Source organism: Coregonus lavaretus, assembly GCF_964263955.1.
Source record: "Coregonus lavaretus genome assembly, chromosome: 30".
Lineage (NCBI taxonomy): Eukaryota > Metazoa > Chordata > Actinopteri > Salmoniformes > Salmonidae > Coregonus > Coregonus lavaretus.
Window position 1 is genome coordinate 26,157,654 of NC_140017.1, and position 20,478 is coordinate 26,178,131.

Genomic DNA, 20,478 nt, shown 5'->3' on the forward strand with positions numbered 1-20,478 from the left:
TCATACACTGAGCAAAAATATAAACGCAACATGCAACAATTTCAAGGATTTTACTGAGATACAGTTCATATAAGGAAATCAGTCAATTGAAATAAATTAATTAGCCCCTAATCTATGGATTTCACATGACTGGGAATACAGATATGCATCTGTTGGTCACAGATACCTTTAAAAAATTTAATAATAGGGGCATGGATCAGAAAACCAGTCAGTATTTGGTGTGACCACCATGCCTCATGCAGCGCGACACATCATAGTTGATCAGGCTGTTGATTGTGGCCTGAGGAATGTTGTCCCACTCCTCTTCAATGGCTGTGCAAAGTTGCTGGATATTGTCGCGAACTGGAACACGCTGTCATACACCTCAATCCAGAGCATCCCAAACATGCGCAATGGGTGACATGTCTGGTGAGTATGCAGGCCATTGAAGAACTGGGACATTTTCAGCTTCCAGGAATTGTGTATAGATCCTTGCGACATGGAGCCGTGCATTATGCTGAAACATGAGGTGATGGCGGCAGGTGAATTGCAGGACAATGAGCTTCTGGATCCCGTCACGGTATTTCTGTGCATTCAAACTGCCATCGATAAAATGCAAATTGTGTTCATTGTCCGTAGCTTATGCCTGCCCAAACCATCTTCCCGGTACAGTTGAAACCGGGATTCATCCATGACGCCGCCGAACTGCAGTCAGATCAAGACCCAGATTAGCTTTTCTGAGACGGTTTCTGACAGTGTGTGCAGATGTTCTTCAGTTGTTTAAACCCACAGTTTCATCAGCTGTCCGGGTGGCTGGTCTCAGTTGAGCCTGCAGGTGAAGAAGCCGGATGTGGAGGTCCTGGGCTGGCTTGGTTACATGTGGTCTGCGGTTGTGAGGCCGGTTGGACGTACTGCCAAATTCTCTAAACAACATTGGAGGTGGCTTATGGTAGAGAAATGAACAGTCAGTTATCAAGGAACAGCTCTGGTGGACATTCCTGCAATCAGCATGCCAATTGCACGCTCCCTCAATTTGAGACATCTGTGGCATTGTGTTGTGTGACAGAACTGCACATTTTAGTGACCTTTTGTCCCCAGCACAAGGTGCACCTGTGTAATGATCATGCTGTTTAATCAGCTTCTTAATCCATCCACGTGACAGGTGTGGCATATCATCTTGGCAAAGAAGAAATGCTCACTACCAGGGATGTAAACAAATTTGTTCAAAATTTGAGAGAAATAAGCTTTTTGTGAGAATGGAAAATATCTGGGATCTTTTATTTCAGCTTATGAAACATGGTTTTGTTCAGTGTAAATCAAACAGCCTGATTATTCATCAACGCAGCTTCACAGAGAAGAACAGGTGTTGTGATGCGATGCCCTCGGTGCCACAGAGTTTGCACTGATTATACAGGACGCATATCACAGGAGTTTGCTGCTTCTGGTTGTCACACAGCCAGATAAAGGTGTTTGCCTTTCAGCTATGGCTGAGCTGTCTGCTATTCTCCAACCAAATTATAAAACACAAAAGCGTTATGGCCAGGCCTGTTGCTTCTGCTATGATGTAAGTACCAGGGTTGGGGTCAATTCCAATTTAATTAGACATTTAAATTCCTGCATTGATGTTGAATTCAAATGATTGAATTTGAATTAGACTGTTTGGACTGGAATTGTGAGAACAGTTAATCTTTGGAATTGTATTGGATTTCAATATTTGTAAATTTCCCAGTTAATAGAATTAATGCACTTAGTATCAAAAATCTACTGCAGGATTTGTTTAAAATCATTTTTGCTCTGCTGTCTGAACAGTGACATGATCAGCCTGAGGGAGTAGAATTTGTGGAATAGTTTGGGATAATATTGAATTGAGCGATGTGCTTGACAATTTAAAGTGCTACAGCTCATCTGATATTAGGGCCCTATACAATCTTTGTTGCGTATAACGCGCATGGAATCGTGGAATCCAGACATCAAAACGGAATTCAACAATATTAAAATGTTTTATTGAACTTATTAGGAAATGCATTAATTTGCCCAAGTGAATCATAAGACATGAACAAAATGCATCAGTGATTCATATTTTCATGCACCTTTCTGTGTGTGGTGCGTGCATATGTCTACACTTTGTGTAGCTGTTAGCGATTATGCTAATGATAACCTTCTTCTGGTAGAGATGGAAAGGCTTTCCCAAAAATCTTCTCACTTAAATGTTAACTACAAAGTAGCCTACGACTACCAGGCAGAATGATATCATGACTATTTGCGTCTATCCAGTGGCCATTTGTTTTGCAAACTCTGCATTCACATGAGCGCTACAGCAACACCGCTTAACCAAACAACAATCTCTTCCTAGTGCACACTTGCATTAAAGGGTAACATTTTTATTGAACTTTTTCCCAGACTTAAAAAATTGTCTCCTGGTGTGGTTTAAACATTGTTGTGGACTTACAACATCCATTTAAAAAAAATGTGATTTTGATTACAAATACAACAACAACAAGTAGAAAAAAGGAAACCTGGAAAAACTAAACCACATTTTTGAAAAAACTAAACGGAATCAGGCAAAGAATAAAACTAATTTTATAGGGCCCTATTCGTGTGTAACCTGTGGGTTTTAGCTGGGACAGCTACCGTGGTGGGATTGTTGTTTGGGTGTTTTCCTCAGGTTCATGGCATGTTGGTGAGTGTTTCTGATGTGCATAAAATGAGTTGATAAAAAAAACACATCTGCTTACAGTTAAAAGCTTGGATTTATACACGTCTCAGATGTAACTACTATAGTGTAGAAGCCAGCATGTACAGTGAGCTCCAAAAGTGAAAATATACAATGACTGTGAGGTTTAATTTGAGTGTATTTTCATTAAATATCGGGTTAACCGTTTAGAAATTATAACACTTTTTGTACATTGTCCCCCCATTTTAGGGGACCAAAAGTATTGGGACAAATTCACTTATTTGTGTATTAAAGTTGTCAAAAGTGTAGTATTTGGTCCCATATTCCTAGCACGCAATGAGGTTAGCTGGTCCTCACTAAAGTCCCGTAGAGCACTTCCTTATTCCCTTTTTGTTTACAAAGCCCTACAACACAAGCTTCCAACTAACCTAACTTCGTTGTTAAAGTATACTGTATTTAAAAAAACATTAGATACAAAACCCGCTCACTGGGTTGGTTAACTCTTGAGGTTCCTCGGGTCTCCACCGAATTAGGTAAATCCGCTTTTAGTTTTAATGCATCTCATTGCTGGAACCAACTGCAAAATACACTGCAATTGGATGCTCTGATGCCGCTTGGGCAATTTAAAATATTGATTGGGGAACTATTTGCTAAGGAATGTGGCTGTTTTTCCTGATTGTTTGTTGTGCTGTATTTTAGTTTTGTTAATCTGATTTTTGATTTGATTTGTCTATGAATTGTATGTGCAGGGCTCCCTTGCTAAAGAGACCCTGGTTTCAATGGTGACTCCCTGTTTTTAAATGAAGGTTTAAAAAAATATAAAAATGCATTAAGCTTGTGACTTTACAAACTTGTTGGATGCATTTGCTGTTTTAGTTGTTTCATATTATTTTGTGCCCAATATAAATGAATGGTCTGTATATAATGTATTGTGTCATTTTGGAGTCACTTTTATTGTCAATAAGAATAGATTGTTTCTAAACACTTCTAGATTAATGTGGATGCTACCATGATTAAGTTGAAAATTACAGACCCACAAATATGTGACCGATCGGCTCGATTCGGTCTTATGTAGCAAAATTTGAAATTTGTGTTTTTTACATTGGATAAAAGTAGAGACTCAAAGATAGAAAATTGTATATCATACACTACAGTTGAGGAACAATGGGAAAGTAATTCTGCTTTGAAAGTTGATCAACTTTCAATCTAGCAAACCAGGCAACTTTCTAAACAACTTCTCTGTTTTGGTTTGTTTCTAGCTTGTTAGCTAACTAATGTTAAGTTAGCTGGCTAGCCAGTTCAAATAATGACCATATCATATAGCTGACAACATCTTAACTTTAGCTAATTTGTATTAATTATTACAGGAAAATAAACTCACAACAAGCTCATTATTTACAAGTTAATGGCGAGCTAATTACAGAAAATAACTTACGGTTGTGAGTGTGACCAAATAAAAGCAGGGCATTTTAGAACTTGGACACTGTCTTGTTGGCCAAACTTTATATCCTAATTTGACTTTGGTGCAGGTCCGGTTGTTCTTCACATTACCGTCTCTGGTAAACGCACACTATATCAAATAAAATCTAAGTGTATTTGTCACTTGCACAGGATACAAAGGTGTAAACGGTACAGTGAAATGGTTACTTGAATAGTGGAGTCTTTTTGTTTAGACATCTAGCTAGCTAAACAATTAACCATAATCCCAACTCATGTTACTACCCAACATGAATCTATAGGTAGCTAAAGCTTACCAACTACGTTCAATGTTAGCTAGCTAGCTCACATTAGGCTATAACTAGCAATGCAAATGGCTCTGAGATACGAATAATATTACTACAGATCATACACATAATGGTAGCTAGCGAGCCAGCCAGCCAGACCGCTAATGTTAGCTAGCTAGCTAACAGTACGCTTTAACTTGCAATGAAAATGACTTTATGACTAAATTAGAAACGTATAATATCTGAAAATGTAGCTAGCTAGACTCTCTTACCTGTGTACATGGATGAACGCTTCTCCCTCTCTGTCAGATGCCATTGTAGCCCTTAGTTTGAAGATGTAATCTGGAGACAGGTGTGTTTTATACAACAGCCTTCGTGTTCTCTTTCCGACTCCCTCCGCATAGTTGCAATCAAATGCCTGAATTTTCTCCATCTCCTTAGCTATCATACTCTGCTTCCACCGGGCATTCCACTGATTTCAAAACTCTGTCCTCCAGAAAGTGGAGAGCATTAGCAACACTTTTGCAGTTCTTCGCGTTATCTTTTAAAATGTTTAGAAGGTTTACCTACACATACTGAGCAGCTCATGTTATAGACAGAAGCGTGCTACATGGCAGACCAATCCAAACTCATCTCTCGGCATGTCCAGCCCATCCATTCTCTCAGCAAATCATGGCTAGCGGGAAGGTTCCTGTCTTTTTCCGTGGCTAAACCATCTAGGCTCGTAATTTTATTTATTTGTATTTACAGATGGCATACAATTTTGTTATTAAGGCACATGAAAGTTCATATGTTTCAGAAGGCATTTCTGCAAAAAAAACACATTTTGATAAAAAAAATGTTTACTTTCAAATGCCTTTCCTGTTAAGTAGTGACGCGTGACATACGCCTAGTTTCCTTAAACGAGTCACGTCATACCCCCGAGACATGTTAACCTCTCACCATTACAATAATGGGAGGTTAACATGTCTTGGGGGTATGATATTTATGCCTCTAACTTTCTCACTCATCATTGTTCACGATTCATTCAGGATTATCCATAATCATGGTAGTAGCATCCACATTAATGTAGACGTGTTTAGAAACATATTCTTATTTACAATAAAAGTGACTCAAATGACACAATACATTATTTACCATTAATTTCTATTGGGCACAAAATAATCTGAAACACAACCAAAACGAACGGCAAATGCATCCAACAAATTTGTGGTCATAAGCTTGATGTAGTCATTGCATGCTATGAATATGGGACCAAATACTTAACTTTTTGACTACTTTAATACACATATAAGTGAATTTGTCCGAATACTTTTGGTCCCCTAAAATGGGGGGACTATGTAAAAAATATGTAATTTCTAAATGGTTGACCTGATATGGATAAAAAATAACTAATTGAAGCTGACAGTCTGTACTTTAACCTCATAGTCAGTGTATCATTTCAAATCCAAAGTGCTGGAGTACAGAGACAAAATAACAACAAAATATTCACTGTCCCAATACTTTTGAAGCTCACTGTATGTCAATAGGTTACTGTTTGGTCCTCCTCACCATATGCTTCTGGTAATGGAACGTTTTCACTTCACTGGAGATTATAGACAGACTGCAGTAAAAATAACTCTAACATGATATTCAATGGCATGGTGAACATTCGTATTCCGAAAATCTTAACTGTTGCATTGCTGGGCTATTCGGTTGAAGTGGTTTAAAAACAACAGGCAAACAAGTAAGCAAAAAAACAGCAGATGGACAGGAAGGCATAAGATCACAATTAAACAAAGGAGAACCATAGAGTTACAGCTTTTTTGGGGTCTTTTTTTTTTTGTTTACAATCAATCTATTCATACACTGCACATTGGTGTCACGCCCTGGCTCTGGGGACTCTTAAATGTTGAGCCAGGGTGTGGATTTTCTATGTTTAGTTTTCTATGTTTTTGTTCTAGATCGTGTTGATCTATGTTGGCCAGGGTGGTTCCCAATCAGAGACAGCTGTAGCTCGTTGTCTCTGATTGGGGACCATACTTAGGCAGCCTGTTGGCACCAGTTAGGTTGTGGGATCTTGTTCCGTAAAGGTTTGTGTTGTTGTAACCTCAGGACTTCACGTATCGTTCGTTTTGTTGTTTTGTTCGTGTGTTGTGTACTAAATAAAATGTACGCTTATCACGCTGCGCCTTGGTTCCACGAGTCATCAGTCAACGTTCGTGACAATTGGAGGCTTTTGCTTTTTTCTTAATTTTAATGATATACATTCCAGACACACAACTGTAGTACACATAGTTAGAGCCATCTACTCTAAAAGCTTAGCTGAAGCCCTTGGCTTGGAGAACTACTCTTCTCCCATACAGCAGAGGTTAACAGTAATGGATCCCAAGAGGGAGGGATATGGGAGAGCGCTCGCTCGCTCTCTCTCTCCATATATATATATATATATATATATATATATATATATATATATATATATATATATATATATATATATATATATATATATATATATATATATATATATATATATATTCTCTTTCTCTCGCTCTCTCTCTTTTCTCTCTTATATTCTACCCACTTCAATCTCGTTTGGCTTTCTAGCTCTGTCTTGTTTTAGTTAGCATGTCACTGGCCTTCATGTCTTCTCTGCTGAAATCCTGACTGACATTGAGATTGGCCATTACCATCTCCTGTGGCTTCTTCCTCCTTTTGAAAATACCCGATCAGAGTAAAACCTGTCTTCTTCAGCAGGCTACCCACCATTACTGACAAATGGCATCTAAATGGACGTTGGTTAAAAGGCTAGATGGGATGATACACTCATTACAGTGTGAACAGTATACAAGCAGGATACTTACTTACCTATGCTCAAGGGGCTGTCTGATAAGGTGTTTTATTAAACAGTAGAATAACAGAGGCCCAGAAGGTAAAATAAAGATGTGATTTATCTCTATGGAGTGGGGAGAAACGACAACAACATGAGATCTTCAGTACTAAAGTTCTGAGCCTTGTTGTCAGCTTTACTATCACGGTAGCAGATCTCAGTGGTGAGTGACAGATGTATTTCTCTATTATTGTCCAACCCATCTGTCTCTCCCTCAGACTTCATGCATCCATACGTCCATGTCAGTGGAGATGGATTTGGGTTTGCCTGCCACAGAGCCTTTCTACTGCCTTTTTCTCAATGGGATTACATTATGTTATGATGTTTTCTTTCAGAGATGGCAGGTTTGGGCTACAGTATGAATGACTGATAGACAGCTGCATGGATAGTAAACCTATTTTACCTTACAGGGTCCCGTGCACGTTTTGAGGACAGCCCACCTCGGATCGTGGAGGACCCCTCTGACCTGATTGTGTCCAAGGGGGAGCCCGCGACCCTCAACTGCAAGGCAGAGGGGCGGCCTAACCCCACTGTGGAGTGGTACAAGGACGGGGAGCGGGTGGAAACGGACCGGGATGACCCTCGGTCTCACCGAATGCTCCTTCCCAGCGGCTCCCTCTTCTTCCTGCGTATCGTCCACGGACGACGCTCCAAACCAGACGAGGGCGTCTACACCTGTGTGGCACGTAACTACCTTGGAGAGGCTGTCAGTCGCAACGCTTCACTGGAAGTGGCCAGTAAGTCTTTGTAATTTTACTTGCTGTATATGTCACCCATGACCTGTGTGTGTTTGTCTCGCTCGCTCTCTCTCAAAGCACAACAGGTGAAGAGGACAGGCTTTCAGCTGCTATCTTGAACTTCTGAAAATATGACCATGTATTGTAGCCCTCAGTATCACGTGGTCGTCACTAGTTGTCACAAAGTCATAAACCCCGCCTATTTCTACAATTTATATTTTTAAAATCTGATTTTAACCCTAACCTTAACCACACTAGTAACCTTAAATTAAGACCAAAAATCTCTTTTTTTGTTTTGCGATATAGCCAAATGACTTTGTGGCTGTGGTAACTAGTAACAACCATATCACTTTATTTATTTTTATTTTATTTATTTCACCTTTATTTAACCAGGTAAGCCAGTTGAGAACAAGTTCTCATTTACAACTGCGACCTGGCCAAGATAAAGCAAAGCAGTGCGATTAAAAACAACAACACAGAGTTACATAAGGGGTAAAACAAAACATAAAAAATTGCCACTTTCTCTCTTTCCCCTTCTAATTGTGGCAGTGTGGCATGACCCAGGGCTGAACGCAGGCCCTTTCTGGCGTTAGGAAATGGATTAGCGGAGTGTGTTAATTAGGAAAAGGAGCATAACAGATTAAGGAATGTCTCCTCGTTTAAAAACATAAAACAGCAATTTGCCTGCATCTTATCTTCCACCAGAGCACAGAGCCAGCCAGGCCTCCTCACCCTCAGCCTCTAACTGCTCATGGCTCACGGACCTCCTCCACAGCTCATGTTCAAAAATAGGGCCAGCTTTAGTTCAGCTTCCACACTGAGTGATATATCCACACTCATAAACGGCAGAACATCAAATATTAGAGAAAAACTAAATATATTAGCACAGAACAGCTTCCATAGAAAAACATTTAAGCGCCACAGTTATATTGTTGTTTTTGATGATGAATTCTCCTCAGCCAGTGGCGATGTAGCTGGAGATGACGCAGTCATACCAGTAAGGCTATGTATCACCTAGATGCAGACTCTCGGTGACTAACTGCGGTAATGACTGTATTGTCCTAGGTCTGGTGCCTCTGGGTAGCTGGGGAATATGTTAAGACAGTAGGGTGTTGGTGGTCTTAGCTTCACTAAATGTCTTGATTAGGACTGAATTGCTACCATGGTAACGATAGTGAAATGTCACAGTGAGATCAATGCAACTCCTGGCTTGGGAGTAGCTCAGAGGAAAGATCCATTGAATTTCTGTGGTATGTAGGCACGCATAGATCTGAACCATGACACCTCACCCTGCCCTGACTGTAATGGGGATTGGCTAAAGTAGAGTATTACCGCAACAGGGTTGTGGAATTTAGATAGATATATTTCTACACAGTTAGTTCCTTCCACACAATCAGTCCCTTCACAGCACAAATGCATCGGAAGTGACATGTATTTCATGCTTAAATGCTTTTTCGCCTTCGGGGTCCACAACTCAGGCTTCAGTATAGCTAGACAGTGTTGCTTCATTTGACTTCCTCAGAATAAGCTTAATGTTGGGTATGGAAATGCTAAACAGTGATTTATTGCTGCCTGTGTTCTTGTTGTTGGCATGAATAAGCTGCAAGCGACCAGCTGAATAGCAGGGCTGTTGAGGCGCCTAGTTAATGAGATATTGTGTATGAATCCATTCACATATTCCTCCCAAAAATAGCAGTGTTCTGCTCTGTCAGATAGCCTTTATGTAAGAAGAAGAGGAAAGCGGTATCTATTTCAAAGACGTGAATGTCTGTCTGAGGGAGCAAACAGCCGCGTTCTCTGAGCTGGATTAAAATAAAGTAGGACAAATAAAAAATAAAACTTGCTTAAAAGGCTTTTGGGCCAGATGTCCCTCTTTCTCCTGATGGGGGGATTATGAAGGAATGACATTTTGGGCTGCAGCTTGTTTCTTGGCCTCTTCTACACAACAATTCTGCCACTGGTCTCTTTAAACCCTGAATGGACAGATATCACAGTGCCCAAACTGTTCATTTGAACTCTATTGTTACTACAATACGTTATTCATTTTTTTGGTCATAATCATTTACATAAAGGATTAGAGATTTTGAATAATTTAGTTGGCTTTAACAAGTGCCTAAGGATGAATTTGTAGGCATGAGTTGACCACTCGTCCAACCATTGAAACACAACAGGCTCAGGAGACCTGGTAAACACAGACAATGGCTGGATTAAATCAATCCCTCCTCTCCTCTCGACAGGCGCCAGCTGGCTCTATTAGCCGTGACACGGCAGTAGCAGAGAGAGAGGATTAGACCACCTCTAATGGGTTTACTCCTACTGCACTTAGACAAAAGTAAAATGACTGACTGACAATCAGGTCACTTTACTCTAGGACCTGCTCTCAGATAGAACACTTCCACTTGCCTGCTAGGCTCCCATCCCATACACACCTCTTCATCTACATTGACATTTTAGTCATTTAGCAGACACTCTTATCCAGAGCGACTTACAATTAGTGTGTTTATCTTAAGATAGCTAGGTAAGACGACTACATATCACAATCATAGCAAGTACATTTTCCCTCAGTAAATATGTTATCAGCAAAGGCAGTGCTAGTAGGAAAGTGGTGGAGGGTTCCAGGACAGAGAAGAGCTCTGACTGGGCTGAGCGGGAGCTGCCTTGTGCTGCTGTTCACAGCTCACGACTGTGTCTGCTGGTTAGCGTTTTTTCATCATGAATCTTGTTCTGGAGGAAGCTCTGCAGAGTGGTCACTAGCTGGCACAGCCACAAAGTCATATTTTAACCTTAACCACACTGCTTACCCTAATGCATAATTCTAACCTTAAATTAAGACCAAAAATCAAATTTTTTGTTTTCATGCATTTTTACAATATAGACAATTTTGACTTTGCAGCTGGCCCATCTAGCGGATATCACTCAGTTCTGCCTCAAGGGCAAGACTCATCCCAATTAAAGTCAACTTGCACTCTGTCCCTCCCAAACTCTGCCCAACCTTTCAACCCTGTCCCACACACCACCTTTAGAGTGCCCCCTCCATCCTCACCTTCTCCCTACACTCCTCCCCAATCCTGTCAACCCTACTCCTCCATCCTGCCTTGAGACTGTTCAATGAATCTGATCACTGACTGATGTTTAGTCTAATGGTGTCCATAGTGAACTGACTGACAATGGCAACACGATGCAAAGCAGCCCATTATTGCCATGACTACTCTCCCATCTCCCCCCTTTAAAACACTAACAGATGGCCACTACGACTGCACTAAAGCTGCACTCTTGCTAAATGCTAAATATTGAGATTAATGTCACTTAAAAATACAGTGAATATCTGAGGATATTCTTAATCTCTTAATCTGTATATCCCTGAAACATTAAAATTATGAAAATAAATGGCACTGTCGAAGGATTGGAATGTAGTAGTAACAGTAAAGTATGAAAATGTATGCACTCACTACTGTAAGTCGCTCTGGATAAGAGTGTCTGCTAAATGACTAAAATGTAAATGTAACAATTTATTACAGTAGTAACCATAGAGCATAATGGTTAGTCATTTAGCCACATTGTTAAAGCTGAGCTAAAGAAATAGCAGGAGGTAGATGAATATAATAATATAATATGCCATTTAGCAGACGCTTTTATCCAAAGCGACTTACAGTCAATATGGTCTTTAGTTATCCCCAGGCCAGGCTAGGCCCTTAGGTGCCCTCTTCTCCACTCCTGTCACCGTAAGGTGATGTAGGGATAGTTCAGATTCAGGATGTTCTGGTACTTATTCACCACCAGTGGGAATCAGTGTGAGTCATGTTTGGTACAAAGACTGTGTTTTGGACGTTACCTCAGGAAGTCCCCTGGCCATCTGTCTGTCTGAGAATATCAGGAGATTCCTGTGGTGCCATTTATAATTTCATAAAAATATAACAGTGTGTGAATTCTATGAAACGACTTTTAGCATGGCATCCTTTAAAGCCTGGGTGAAGGAGGGATCGTATTAACTTCCAACAGCTTCAAAGAGTTGCTCTTGGCTGCTCGCACTGCACAGTGTTGGGGGGGAAATTATCTGAGGCTACATTCCGCTCTCTGACACGTGTTTCAAGCCCTCAAATGGCCCACATTCTGGGACTTCTGTGGTTGAATGTGTGGGTGAGAGTGGAGAGGTGTTTGTGTGTGTGTGTGGTTATGGGATTAGCTCATTGGCTCTATAACCATGACTTCTCTTCAGTTCCCTCAACATGGCTGGGTGTGCTCCCGGTCTCGTCTCTGCACCAGCCCTTTACAGACGGAGCTCAAAAAATAATACACCACTTTCAATTAGCCCTCAGCTCTCTGAAGCTTTTCAAACAAGCAGCCAGCTGAGTTGGGACTACTGAACAGACTGTTGGGAAGGGTGTGTGCTTTGACAGGTTATAGCTCATCCATCAATCGTCTAGAGGGTGGTTCTTTAATTGTGTTGGGGTCCCTTTTTGTTGGGTTTTGGGGGCGAGTAGGATGGGACGTCAGGGGGTTCCGTTAGACCCCTGAAGGGACAGATGTCCAGGCAGCGCATGCCTGTAAATGTTCCCTTAAACTGCCCCCCTACCTATGTACTTAACTCACCCCAGACTGTAGGGGCGCAACTCCTACTAGTTGGATGAACTGATAGGCCTTGTGTATCTTAGATTCAGATGTGGTGGATGTATTACAATCTGAGAGAGAAAAACTCCAGTTGAATGTGATGAGGAATTCTGACAAGCTTTTTAATGTTCTGAACAAGACTTTACTTTTGAAACAAATGGGTAACAGAATTCGACTTTTCTAAAAGTTTAAATGTCACGTCAATGACAAAAGCCTCAGCTGGGGAATTAAATGTGCTTCATTATAATACAGAAAAAATGCCTCCAAATGATCAAAAGTAGAGATTACTGCTGCATTTGAACAGGCAGCGACTTCAGGCAGGCAGAGAGTGTGTGACAGATTCTCATATTGGGGGGCTGGCGAGAGGGAGGGGGGAGGTTGAGCAGACAGATCGACAGATGACCACTTCAATCCTGACAGCGGATCTGAAACACAGCCGGATCAGCGATGGCCCAGCCACCATTTGTCTGCTTCTCAGAGATTAGAATATTCATAGCAACACGTTTCCCAAGATAATTGCAGCCCTTACAACTCAAGATAGAGGGGAGCCAGTCGCTATGCTCTAGATGGCTGTGATAAACTAAATGAGATGGTAATCAGTCAGTCAGTCACTGTGGTTGTGAATATAAATGCCATGTTAAGACACAGGTAGCTACTGTGTTGATGAGGAGGGATCTGTCAAACACACGTGAGGTGATAAGTGATGGGGGTAGTGTGGCTTAGCTGGAGAGACGTCCAGTTGACCGACAGGTGATGAGTTCACTAATGCGTTTAGTATAGATTAACTGATGTTTGAGATTGGACTAATTCACAGCATATTTGCAGTGCTAATTGATTTGATTGGGTGTTGATGCATTACCGTGCTAACAGATGGATAGTTTGACAGGCAGGCAGACGGTCTGATTGCTTACTTTGTAAAATGCCAACCTAAAATATTTATAAAGGTATAAGAAGATATTGTATTCTGGAGTAGTGTGTGTGTGTGTGTGTGTGTGTGTGTGTGTGTCTGTTGGTGAAGGAAAAAGCCAGAGGAAAGTGTTCATAGGTTGCCTGCAGACCCTCAGAGAGGCTGGAATAGTAGTGCTGCACAGGTTTCCTGAGGCCTTGGCCAGGCATCAGCGTTCATACAGTAGCTTTCCTCTGTCAGTCACTGCTGGGATTTAATGACAAAGGTTGCTGCCAAGTCAAGCCTCTCATCCTGTCTTCATTTGCAGAGTAAAGGCTGCTAACCTCAGTGTGACAGTGACATAAAGATCACGTCCCCTTTTTTTTTTTTTTCGTTCATTGTGTCACTGTCAGATTTGTAGTACGGAGCTGTGAGTTAGCATAGTTTCCAGTGTGAGACAGAAGCATTGCGCTAATATGTGATGCCATTTTCCCCTCTGACAGGTTAAATTATTAATGTGTTTGTATTTTTTACTCTGTGTTGGACTGAGAGATGTGCATTATTCATCCACTCTGACAGTAGAGACTGCAGACTAGGATGCGGCACAGGAAACATCAAAACACTGCACAACAAGGAAGTTGCCAAGGATTTGAACAGTCATGTACAAGCACAAAACACAATGTACTGCTCTCACCCAATCAGCTTGTTTTCCTCTCGTCTAACCTTCAAACAGAAACTCTACATATTAAATATGCTCAAATTAATTACAAGGACAATATTTGACATTGCACTTGTGATGACATGGACAGAATACCGCATTGGAGATTGATGTGTAGGCCAATTCTGATATATCTATCTGTCTATCTAATAGTTAGCATTTGAAAGACAATATATTCACAATAACATACATATAATGGTACTAAATTAATAGATAAAAACGATCTGCTATATAGTTTGACTGTCTATTTTTCCTAATGTGTTTACCTAGCTGGTAAAATAAAGGTACAATAATATGAATAGATAGTCTAAACCATGTCTATGCTCTCCTCTCCCCAGTCCTGAGGGATGACTTCCGCCAGGCCCCCAGTGATGTGGTGGTTGCAGCTGGTGAGCCAGCGGTTCTGGAGTGTGTTCCCCCCCGGGGTCACCCTGAGCCCACCGTCTCCTGGAAGAGGAACAATGCCCGCGTCAGCAACAAGGATGATCGCATCTCTGTGAGTCTCACCTATACAGTGCTTTGAAAAAGTATTTGCCCCCTTTCTAATTTTCTCTACTTTTGCATGTATTTTTGATACTGAATGTTATCAGATCTTCAAACAAACCCTAATAGTAGGAAAAGGGAACCTGAGTGAACAAATAACACATGGGTCCCATTATGCCTGGCGAAAACCAAACACTGCATTTCACAGTAAGAACCTCATACCAACGGTCAAGCATGGTGGTGGTGTGATGGTTTGGGGATGCTTTGCTGCCTCAGGACCTGGATGACTTGACTTATAGAAGGAACAATGAATTCTGCTCTGTATCAGAGAATTTTACAGGAGAATGTCAGGCCATCCGTCTGTGAGCTGAAGCTGAAGCGCAGCTGGGTCATGCAGCAAGACAATGATCTAAAACACACAATCAAGTCTCCATGAAAATGCTAAAAGCAACCAATTGGAAGTTTTGGAATGGCCTAGTCAAAGTCCAGACCTAATCCCAATTGAGATATTGTGGCAGGACTTGAAACGAACAGTTCATGCTTGAAAACCCACAAATGTCACCGAGTTAAAGCAGTTCTGCATGGAAGAGTGGGCCAAAATTCCTCCACAGCGACGTGAGAGTCTGATCAACAACTACAAGAAGCGTTTGGTTGGAGTCATTGTAGCTAAAGGTGGCACAACCAGTTATTGAATGTAAGGGGGCAATTACTTTTTCACACAGGGGCATTGGGTGTTGCATGACTTCATCAATTAAATAAATAAAATAAGAATATATTTTTTGTTATTTGTAAACTGTTTCCTTTATCTAATATTAGGTTTTGGTTGAAGATCTGATAACATTCAGTATCAAAAATAGAAAAAAACAGAAACGGGGCAAATACTTTTTCACCGTACTGTATGACCCATGAACTATAACCCCTAGTTACAACATCAAGCTCATTCGAGTTAGAAGTAAAACCCTCTAGAGTTTACATACACTAGAGTTCCAACCCAAAGCTCACTGTGCTCAGTGCAGTTAAATCCCAATTCAACCCAAACTGTCTCAAAGTCCATTAATATAATTAATGATGCATGCTGATGATGGTGGAATCCTTAATGATACATGCTGATGATGGTGGAATCATAAATTATACATGCATTTGAAGTGCTTATGTCAGATGGTGGAAGTACTGCCTCTCCTCTGAAAAGCCCAAAGGCTAATACATGGAGTGATATGATGACCTGTCATCACTGTCTTGTTTTTCAGATGCGTGGGGGCAAGCTGATGATCTCCCACACCAGGAAGAGTGATGCTGGCATGTATGTGTGTGTGGGCACCAACATGGTGGGAGAGAGGGACAGTGATCCTGCTGAGTTGGTGGTGTATGGTGAGTCTGTCACACCAGTGTGTGTGTATGCGCGCATTACACTGTCTTTGTGTGTGTAAGTCTGGGTCTCTCTATGCAGAGCGTCCTGTGCTGATGCGGAGGCCGGTGAACCAGGTGGTGATGGAGGAAGAGACCGTTGATTTCCTGTGTGAGGTACACGGAGACCCCGCCCCTACGGTACGCTGGCGCCGAGAGGAGGGGGAGCTCCCCCGTGGGAGGTGAGGACACATTGACGGACAGGTCCACTCACTAATAGAAAAATAAACGGATTGATTGACATCTGAAGAGATGGACAAAACACTCAGTGATGCATTGATTGATGGAGTGCTGGAGGTACAGACTGACAGAATGAAGGAAGCCCATTCACCAGGGATGCACAGGCATGAGCACAGATAGGGCTTGAGAGGTGCGGTCACTGCTCGAGTGTGTGTAGCTAGCTAACTACAGTGAGGGGAAAAAAGTATTTGATCCCCTGCTAATTTTGTATGTTTGCCCACTGACAAAGACATGATCAGTCTATAATTTGAATGGTAGGTTTATTTGAACAGTGAGAGACAGAATAGCAACAAAGAAATCCAGAAAAACGCATGTCAAAAATGTTATAAATTGATTTGCATTTTAATGAGGGAAATAAGTATTTGACCCTCTGCAAAACATGACTTAACACTTGGTGGCAAAACCCTTGTTGGCAATCACAGCGGTCAGACGTTTCTTGTAGTTGGCCACCAGGTTTGCACACATCTCAGGTGGGATTTTGTCCCACTCCTCTTTGCAGATCTTCTCCAAGTCATTAAGGTTTTGAGGCTGACGTTTGGCAACTCGAACCTTCAGCTCCCTCCACAGATTTTCTATGGGATTAAGGTCTGGAGATTGGCTAGGCCACTCCAGGACCTTAATGTGCTTCTTCTTGAGCCACTCCTTTGTTGCCTTGGCCGTGTGTTTTGGGTCATTGTCATGCTGGAATACCCATCCACGACCCATTTTCAGTGCCCTGGCTGAGGGAAGGATGTTCTCACCCAAGATTTAACAGTGAAGTTGTCCTGTCCCCTTAGCAGAAAAACACCCCCAAAGCATAATGTTTCCACCTCCATGTTTGACGGTGGGGATGGTGTTCTTGGGGTCATAGGCAGCATTCCTCCTCCTCCAAACACGGCGAGTTGAGTTGATGCCAAAGAGCTCGATTTTGGTCTCATCTGACCACAACACTTTCACCCAGTTCTCCTCTGAATCATTCAGATGCTCATTGGCAAACTTCAGACGAGCATGTATATGTGCTTTCTTGAGCAGGGGGACCTTGCGGGCGCTGCAGGATTTCAGTCCTTCACGGCGTAGTGTGTTACCGATTTATTTATTGTTGACTATGGTCCCAGCTGCCTTGAGATCATTGACAAGATCCTCCCGTGTAGTTCTGGGCTGATTCCTCACCGTTCTCATGATCATTGCAACTCCACGAGGTGAGATCTTGCATGGAGCCCCAGGCCGAGGGAGATTGACAGTTATTTTGTGTTTCTTCCATTTGCGAATAATTGCACCAACTGTTGTCACCTTCTCACCAAGCTGCTTGGCGATGGTCTTGTAGCCCATTCCAGCCTTGTGTAGGTCTACAATCTTGTCCCTGACATCCTTGGAGAGCTCTTTGGTCTTGGCCATGGTGGAGAGTTTGGAATCTGATTGATTGCTTCTGTGGACAGGTGCCATTTATACAGGTAACAAGCTGAGATTAGGAGCACTCCCTTTAAGAGTGTGCTCCTAATCTCAGCTTGTTACCTGTATAAAAAGACACCTGGGAGCCAGAAATCTTTCTGCTTGAGAGGGGGTCAAATACTTATTTCCCTCATTTAAAATGCAAATCAATTTATAACATTTTTGACATGCGTTTTTCTGGATTTCTTTTGTTGTTATTCTGTCTCTCACTGTTAAAATAAACCTACCATTAAAATTATAGACTGATCATTTCTTTGTCAGTGGGCAAATGTACAAAATCAGCAGGGGATCAAATACTTTTTTCCCTCACTGTTGTTTAAATTTCAACATTACTACCACAGCAGCATAACATTTGATTAACACTTGATTTAGCCTACATTATCAATAATATTGGGTCTGGTTGGCTGATACACGCAGCAGAGAGAGGCAAAAAGATGTAGAGAGGAGCGGCTGCATCAACGACCCTCCGACCCAACTCCACCCGTTCTTCAGTCGGTAGTTGCACATGTGTCAGAGCAGCAGCAACACAGGTAGTCTAGACTCTAACTAACCACCATATACTAAAATATCCACACAAGCCACTAGCCAGCCAGCCATATGAGTTAGAAGATTAGGAATATTATATTATGAAGTTATTCTTATTTGATATGAGCGTTGAAGATAAATCATAATCAGTAAAATAAATCGCTCTAGCAAACTAGCAGATTTACATCAATCATCAACGTCAATGATCAGTTGATAGCCCACCCTCTTTTTCGATGTCAATCATGTGTTTAGAAGGCACCGTAACTAGCTTGCTTACAATTTGTGATGAGAAGTGTGTTGTTGCAGAAATAAATAGGGCTATGCTATTTTTTTTAAATATATTTTGTATTACTTTTTTTCTCCCCAATTTCGTGATATCCAATTGGTAGTTAGTCTTGTCCCATTGCTGCAACTCCCCACGGACTCGGGAGAGGCAATGCTCGAGAGCCATGCGTCCTCCGAAACACGACCGTGCCAAGCCGCACTGCTTCTTGACACTGCTCGCTTAACCCGAAAGCCAGCCACACCAATGTGTCGGAGGAAACACCGTCCAGCTGGCGACCGAAGTCAGCTTGCAGGTGCCCGGCCCGCCACAAGGAGTCACTAGAGCGTGATGGGACAAAGAAATCCCGGCCGGCCAAACCCTCCCCTAATCCTGGGGATGCATATGGGATTAAAGTATGTGACATATTGATTGATGGCGTGCTGGAGGTACAGACAGACTGACAGAATTAGGGAAGCCCATTCAGCAGGGATACATATGGGATTAAAGTATGTGACCTAGAAAGCCCAGCTACAGTAATTACTCATTTATTTATGCCTTCCCTTCCCTCAGCCAATACAAATTCATGAATGGAAGGCCAGTGAGGATTCATTAGTTAACATGTACCTCCTGTGACTCTGCAACTTCACTATACAGTTGGAAGATCATCCGGGTGCACAAAATATACATATTTATATTATTATGATTATACTGTAACTATGGGGAGGGGGGGGGGTAAGAAAAAAAAAAAAAAAGTATTACTCTAAGATGGTCTCATGGTGACGGCGGTGACTCACTCTGCCCATTCTGATTGGCTGTTTGACTCTGACACGGTTGACTTGTGCATCTCTCTCTGCAGATGTATTAAGTTATAGGGTTGACTCTAATTCTTTATTCAGATTACTTCATACAGTTACATTTTGATGGGTCAGAGGGTCAGGTACATTCAAGGTCACTTTTACATAGTTCAAAGGCAGTGCTTCTCACACCTTGACCGTATCCAAAATCTGTCTTGCCTACTACTTACTAAAACTACATACTGTGTACTAATCGTACTATATACTATTTAGAACATACTGTTTAGTAAAAACAAATGCAGTAAGCAACAAATATCAACATACTGGGTTCATCCTACTGAGAATGTGTCATCTAATGCACAATTCCGTTGATTCCTGCCATTCGTTCATTTGGGTACAGCGCGTCCCCTTATCTCATTATCAGCTGATTATCACACGTGAGTCTGGAATGACGATTCTCTTCTTCAAAAGTGTGCATTGAATTGTACTAGATGAAAACCCGAAATGATTATAACATCCTGGCATGTAAAGCTTACTCGATTCTTGAAATGTCACATACTATAAAACTTTATATTTTCGCATAACTAAAATGCCTACTATTTAGAACGCAAGTATGGGTATTCCGACACAACCATGGTCTTTCCGTCTCTATGGTTTGCTTTATGAAAATACTTTTGACTCTCTGTGTGTCTGTTCCAGGTTTGAGATCCGCAGTGACAACAGCCTGCGTCTGACCAGGGTGAGAGGGGAGGACGAGGGAACTTACACCTGTATGTCTGAGAACAGTGTGGGCAAGACAGAGGCTTCAGCCATGCTACAGGTCCATGGTAAGAAACAAATATTCTCTCTCTCACTCACTCGCTCGCACACACTCACACCCACTGATATGCGTTCTCACCCGCAAAGGCACACTCATGCATTCAGTACAGTACGGTCACACACTGTTATGTCCACTTAATTTGACAGTGGTCATTTAGAGTTGTCAGAGCTCTGCCCATCCATCCGTGTATGTTGGAATATGTGTTGGCATATCAATGCATTTGTGCTGGGCTCTCTTCAACTCCACTGACAGAAGATTATGCTAAACCGTATGGATTACTCCCTCTGACAGCTGTTTGGGAGATGGTGTGCTTTAACACACTGC

The 20,478-nt window shown here is 41.7% G+C and overlaps 1 pseudogene across 1 annotated transcript in view; it reads left to right on the top strand.

Annotated features, from left to right (window-relative positions):
* LOC311106176 (roundabout homolog 2-like) overlaps positions 1-20,478 on the top strand; it is a 55,021-nt pseudogene that overhangs the window by 14,256 nt on the left and 20,287 nt on the right. Inside the window, exons 2-6 of the transcript in view lie at positions 7,657-7,983; positions 14,534-14,691; positions 15,926-16,046; positions 16,126-16,264; positions 20,034-20,161. The product of the transcript in view is annotated as a roundabout homolog 2-like (transcript). The remainder of the gene's footprint in view (positions 1-7,656; positions 7,984-14,533; positions 14,692-15,925; positions 16,047-16,125; positions 16,265-20,033; positions 20,162-20,478) is intronic.